At 37.0% G+C, this 7,427-nt stretch overlaps 1 protein-coding gene across 2 annotated transcripts in view; it reads left to right on the top strand.

Annotated features, from left to right (window-relative positions):
- The window catches only part of Sbf2 (SET binding factor 2), a 508,807-nt gene that overhangs the window by 414,379 nt on the left and 87,001 nt on the right, over positions 1-7,427 (top strand). The window lies entirely within an intron of this gene.

Raw genomic sequence — 7,427 nt, 5'->3', positions numbered from 1 at the left:
TATCTTCTTCTTTTTGTGGCTGTGGATGCCTTTCAGCACGGCCTTTTTGGCCTTCAAAGGTTTTGCTTTGGCTTCAGCTTTGGGAGGGGCAGGGGCTTCCTTCTTTGCTTTCGGCGCCATCTTGGTAAAAAGGCTCCTATTTCCAATTATTTGAAGTGTTCGCTGAAGTGGTATCTTTAAAAAAGTTATTGAAGGCAGGCAAGATAGCTCAGCGGACTAAATCACCTATGTAGGCAAGCTTAGGCAAGCACAGGGACTGTGGTTCAATCCCTAGCACCACATGCCCTGCCAGCCCTGCCCCCAGGGTGGACTGAGCAGGCTGTGAAAAAAAAAAGTTATTGAAATATTGTTTGAATATGTTATGAAGTACGTTATGGTAATTTAACACATGTGCAATAATATATCATAATCAAATAATAATAATCAAATTGGGCATTAAACATTTGTCTCCAAACATCATTTTTTATGTATTGAGAATTGTATATTCTTCTAGTCATTTTAAAATATATCATAGATTGTTTTAATCAGTAGTCACCCTACTGTATTATAGAAAGATCAGAACTAAATCCTCCTTCTTAAATGTCTTTTTGTACTGTTTGCTGAACTTATTTATATTCCTCAACCCTATGCTTCCCAGCCTTTAGTGACCACTATTCCATTCTGTTCTTCTGCAAGATGTACTTTTTAGTTTTTCAAATGAGTGAGAATGTATAATATTTGTTTTTCTGTGAATGGCTTATTTCACATAACAAAATGTTATTATAATGACAGAATTTCATTCTTTTTGTGGATAATAATATTGTTTTTTATGTATCCATGAATCCACTAATGGGCGTATAGGATTGAATCTATATTTTAGCTACTGTGACTAATGTTTTAATCAACACAGGAATGCAAGTACCCTTTTGGTATAATGATTTTGTCTTTGAATATATAACCAGTCATGGGATTACTAGATCATATGATTTTTTTTTCTTGGAGAAATCTCCATACAGTTTCCCTACTGTCTTCTATAATTACATTCCCACCAACAGTGTATAAGACTTCTCCTTTTTCCACATCTTTGTCAGTATTTATTTTTCATCTTTTTTTTTCCCCTTTTTAAAGAAATCTTTTATTTATTTGGTACAGGGTCTCACTACAAAGCTTGGACCTATAGTGTTCCTCCTGTCTCAGCCTCCCCAGCACTGGGAGTGGAGGCATGTACCACCACACCCAGTTACAGCACGCCTGGGACTAGTTCAGCATGTGATACCAGAGATTGAACCTAGGTCTTCACCCTTGCCAGGCAGCCGTAAGGACTTCCAAGCTGTCTCCCCAGCCCCTACTTTTATATTTTGGATGATAGCCATTCTATGGTGAAATACACCCTTAGGGATTTGATTTGCATTTCCTCAATGATCAAGAGTGACCATTTACCCCCATTCACTCACTTACTTGTTGGCCATTTTTATGATGTCTTCTTTTTTTTTTTAAGTCTTCCTTTGAGAAATGTACTTAGTTCTTTAGCCAGTTGTAAAATTTGATTATTTGTGGGATTTTTGTAGTTTTGTTTTGTTGTTGTTGTTGGGGTTTTTGTTTGTTTTTAGTGTTGAGTCTTTTGAGAACCATATGTATTCTGGGTATTAATGCTTTAAGTATTTGGTTCATTGAGTTGATTTTGTTAGGGCTTTTTTTCTTAAATGTTTGGTAAAATTCCTGGTGAAACCTTTGTGTCTGGAGTTTTCATTGTATGAAAACTTTATATCAATTTCTCAATCAGATAAAGCACTATTCAGATTGTCTTTTTCTTCTTGAGTGAGGTTTGGTAGTTTGCATCTGTGATACTATGATGATTTATAATAATAAATTTATATAATAAGAAATTTTACTGTCATTTTATGGAACACAGCTCTTAAAACCCTTGGAATCTTGAAATGATGAGTTTCTTTGTATATGCTATGGAGATGGGTGTCTGGAAGTTCCTGGATAGCCTCTTGACTAGACCTGGCACCTGTCAGCCCTTTGTGGGTAAGGAGGTGTTCAAAAGCTGAAGATTGGGTTGATGTCTGTGAATCACCAGTGATTCAATCAATCATACTTCTGTAATGAACCCTGCATAAAATCCAAAAGAAAGCGTGGACATAATTCAGTGACAGAAAGCCTACCTAGCATCTCAAGGTTCAGATGTGGAAGCCAGGACCCCAGGGATTCTGAGACCTGCACGGTTGCCGAATTACATCCATGTGCCAAGAGGAGAGCACCCTGCGGCACTACTGGGATAAAGGCTCCTGCACTCTAAAACCTCCCAAAACCTGCCCCATTTGTCTTTTTTGTAGCTGTTCTTTTATGTATTGAAATAGCCTTTGTTATAAATCAGTAATTGTGAGTCAGCTATTTTCCTGACTTCTGTGAGCCATTTCGCAAGTGATTGAACCCATGACCAGACTGAGTCTGAGGGTCCCTGAGGCGGAAAAAATCTATCCCATTCTTTTCTAATAAGTTTGTAAGAGGCACAAGAAGAGTTTATTAGGCAGAGATTTTAAGATGTAGTTAACAATGGAGTCCAGGTGCTCAGAAAAATTAGGTACATTATAGTTTGAAACTGAGAGCATTTATACTTCTCGTGAAGGGGCAGAAAAGAAAAGCCCAGGGGAAGGTGGTCCACTCCCCAGAGGAGAACCAGCCCATTCTACAGATAGCAGTGTTTTGTTTGCTTGTTGTTGATGATGCTGTTTGAATAGGTAATTTAAACATTCTTTGAGTTCTTGCTCCTTATTTTTTTAATTAAACCAATTTATGACTTTTAATATTCCTGAGGAATTTTGAGTGTGCTGGGTCTGGTAAGGAAAGTATCTAAATTTAACCAAAGGAATGCTGATTAGGTATCCCCTTGGGTAACTTAAGCTGGTTCCTGGAAGTAGTCTTTTTTTTAGTTAATCAAAGTTTTATTGGTAATTTTTAGCTACAATTTTCTTGTCTTTTTATCTTTAATTCTGTCCCACCTCAAACCGAGAAAGGACCCTCCAGTATATATCCAGTCAGTCGAAAGTACTGGAGGCTTAGATTTACACTTGAGGGAGGGGAGTATTTTGTGGGATTGAACTCAACCTGTGATATCTGACTGTAACTCCGGGTAGTGTTAGAACTAAATTGAGATGTCATTTATGTCAGAAAATTGGTCAGTGTGGGGGAAACACACACACACACACACACACACACCCCACACATCTGGTCACAGAAGTGTTGCATATAAAACAGTAAAAGAAAAATAAAGCACCCTCTGAACACCTTTTTAAAAATAATTCTATAAAAGCCTTGAGCTAATCTTTCTTTATAGCTGAGTAGTACTCCATTGTCTGGTAATCTGTACAGCACTTTGAAGATAACTATGCAATATAATAATTATTGCTAATTTGCTATCATCTTGTTTTGAAATTCTATATCATTTTGGGTTTGGGTTTTTTTTTCCCCTTTAAAAAATAACATAAACAGGGCCCGCAAGATAGCTTGGTGAGGGCCAGCCAAATAGCTCAGCAAATTAAAGCTCCTGCAAGCAGGCACAGGGGCCAGTTTGATCCTGAGGCCTGCCATGCTGGCGCTGCCCCTGAGGCACACTGAGGTGGTGATTGAGACTGGGTGTGGCGATGCGTGTCTGTAATCCCAGCTCTTGGGAGGCTGTAAACAGGCGGATCACTAGGAGTCCAATCTAGTAGTAAGACCTTGAACACCCTGTAGATCTTTCCCTAAAATACACACACACACACACACACACACACACACACACACACACGAAAAAAAGATAGTTCGGTGCACTAAGCACCAGCTTTGGCCAGAGCAGGGGCCAGGATTCAATCCCTGGTCTCACATGCCATGCCTGCCCCACCTATGGGGTACACTGAGCCAGGGAACAAGTCTGGGCATGGTGGAACACACTTGTAATCCCATTGCTGGGGAGGCTGAACACAGGAGGATCACTGTGAGTCTGAGCTACTTAGTGAGACCCTGTACCAAATACATAAATGAAAATAATAATAATTAAAAAATTCTATTAAGATATAATTTACATACCATGCATATAAAATTTAAGGTGTACTATTTGATGGCTTCTAGTATATCATCTATCATTATAATCTACTTTAAAATACTTTAATACCCCAAAAAAGAAATAGTGTACCCTTTGGGCATCACTTACCAGTAACCCCACACTACCATACAATCTCTGATTTCTGTCTCTATTTGCCTATTCTGGATATTCATATAAGTGGAAATCATGCAATATATGATCTTTTATGATTGGATTCTTTCATGTAGCTAGTGTATAAGATTCATCTACATTATAGTGTGTATCACTACCTCATATCTCTTTATTGCCATATACTATCATAGTATTACATGAGTAGATAGGCTTCATTTCTTTCATCCTCTGATCAGTTGATGAACATTCAGGATTTTTCCATTTTTTTATTGAGATATAATTTGTACAGCAGTTTTCTACATAGTGTAGAGATTGAGCTTTGTTTGCTTTAAAAATTTGTTATTGCTTATAAATTATTTCCAGCCTTTCAAAATTATATTAACATCACTAGTCCAGTGTTATTTTCTCTCATTGTCTTTGTTCTTATATATTTTTATCTTTTTTCCTCTCACTTTCATTTTACTACATTGTAGATAACAGAATATTCAGTTAGTCACATTTTATAAGAAGTTCCCTTAAAATTTTTTGAGGAAAAATAAATTATCCATAGTTCCATTATTTTAACTTCACTTTCATTTTGCATTTTCTTCCTAGTCTTTGTGTACTCGGCAGATAAAATCGTAGCACATTCTGCTTGTTTTCTGAAATGTAGCATAAATACTTCATTTATAAGTACTACATCATGTTGTAGTTAAATGTTAACCAATTTAATGGCAGCATAGTGTTCTATTGTGGAAATAATATGCTATTTTTACCATTTCTTCTCTATGTGGACATTAAAGTTACTAAGTTTGGCAGGAAGAGGTAGGTAGGTACTAAAGAAATGCCATAATAAACATATCTGTTGAACTTAGGGTCATTTGCAAGTACATTTGGCGAGAATTGTGACAGTACATTACATCAAGGTACACCAGCCCTTTTTTCAGTTGTTCATTTTGTACTTCTATCTCAGAATACTTTGTTAGGTATCTATAAGTCTTTTGTTGTTTATGTTCTGCTAATCAGATCTTTTGCCCTCCACTACAGTGCTGCTTTTAACAAAGTTACTAGGTTCATCAGTCATCACATGAAATTATAGTTTATATTTCCCTGTATAGATTGTTGGCACTTTGTAGACAGGGGCCTCATAGTGCAGCATTATATGAATGAAAAGCACAAATTTCTAGTAAACACAGATATAGTTTCTCAATGTAGGTTCAAGAGTAACTTAAATATGTTTTTACAATTCCTGAGTTGATAAATTAATAAAAGAAAAGTCAGACTAATTATTCACCTTGGTGGCAAAAAATAAATAAGTTGCTCTTAAAAATTAATACTTATATGAAAGGATAAAATCAAGTACATATTTACTGTTTTTGTTGTTGCTAGGGAGCAATCCCAGAACTTCATGCATGCTAAATGTATACTCGAGTATTGAATTATACCCCGCTCCCATCCAGTTCTGCTTTTCTGATATACAATATATACACAAATTACAAAATAGTTGATGAAAGGAAATTTCTTTTTCTAGCTCTAAATATAGCAGTAGGAAAGGAAGGAGTAAAGCTAGAATGAGAATATTGTTTTACTACTACCAATGATAAATGAATCTAGACTTTGACCATCAACAGCCTTTAATATCACAGAGTACTACCAGGCTGAGTGGTACTGTCCTTTAAGTCTTCTTATCAAACAAGCCTGAATCTAATCAAGCCTCTAGAGGACTGGCCTGATAGCTCAGCAGACTAAAGCACCTGCCTAGACAGAGCCCAGCAGCCAGAATTTGATCCCCTGCGTGCCTTGTCGGCCCCACCCTTGGGGCACACTGAGCTGGTGATTGAGACTGGCCATGATGGTGTGCACCTGTAATCCCAGCACTTGGAAGGCTGAAAACAGGAGAATCACTCCAAGTACAATACAGGGTACTCTCTCTACATAGTGAGACCCTGTACACCCTGTAGACCCTGTCCTCAATACAGAAAAAAAAAAAAAAAAATCAAGCCTGAAGAATTTACTACTAGTTTGTAAGAACATAGACTCCAAAGGAATTTGTCAAATAACAAACTGAGATATAGTCAGCAACCATCACTGTTGAAACTCTATGAGAACTCTATGAGCAAGTTAAATAATCCTGTTTTTTTTTTTTCAACAAACAACTTGTAGATGGGCAAAGAAACTATAAATAATAGATAAAACTGACCTACTTATATACAAACTAATGGCAATAGATAGTATTACAATGGTAATGCTCCATTCACACCTCCATTCACAAACTTAATTCAATCCACACTTCTGGAAAGGTGGTCACATTCATGTTTGTGTAGGAAAGATGGCCAGGGTCATGTTGGTCAGCCAATACAGAGTTCACACCAAAACCAAAATTTTGCCAAGCACTTCTTTCTGTTTGTAAACTAATTATTCACTGACTTAGTTGTTTATTCTTGTTGCTGAAACAAAATACTTGACATCAAAAATTAAAGGAGAAAAAGTTTGTTTCGTCTCAGTTTGTAGAGGTTTCAGTCCATAATTGGAGGACTCCAAAGGAGAGTAGCATGACAGAGGGTGGCATGGCAGAGCAGGCAGGGGGCAGCAGCAGACAATCAGTAAGTGACCACAGCAGCCCTCTTTCTGTCCATTTTATTGCATCAGAGTGGAGCACTCACACCCAGAGTGGGGCACCTTAATCCTAGCATCACACCATGAACCAATCCTAGCATCACATACTCTAGATACAGCCACCACCAAGAAGCCCTACCTGTGATTGCAAGAGGCTTTGGAGGTCATCTAGACACAAGCCATAAAATTAGCAAATAAAAGTGTTCATGAATCAAGTATTTGGATCATAACTTAACTGATGGTAAAAATGACAAAAGTAGCGGGAAGAATTTTTTTACGTTTATTAGGCAACTAGAAATTTGAACACCAAGTTGATATTTGATAATTATTAATTATTGTTATTTTTTAAACAATGGAGTTGTTAAAAATCTGCATGAAATAATTCTTAGTGGAAAAATAACCCATGATCAATAACCCCAAAATGCTTATTGATACAGGTAACAGTGGGAATTGCTATGTTTCTTGGATTTCTTTAAAGTACACATAGGCCCTGTTAAGTGATATTAAAACCTTTAATCAAAAGCTGATAGTTCACAGGACATATCAGAACTTGTACTGTAACGTCATGTAACTCAGTAGTGTCCCAAATTTTCTGATCAAGGAGATTATGGGGCCAAAGAGAAAAGTGATCGATGATGTAGAGTGTGCCTAAGGA

This window comes from Octodon degus, unplaced genomic scaffold, assembly GCF_000260255.1.
Source record: "Octodon degus isolate 3935 unplaced genomic scaffold, OctDeg1.0 scaffold00067, whole genome shotgun sequence".
In the NCBI taxonomy this organism is placed as follows: domain Eukaryota; kingdom Metazoa; phylum Chordata; class Mammalia; order Rodentia; family Octodontidae; genus Octodon; species Octodon degus.
The sequence above is the reverse complement of the archived record's forward strand: the minus strand, read 5'-3'. Positions and strand labels throughout refer to the sequence as shown.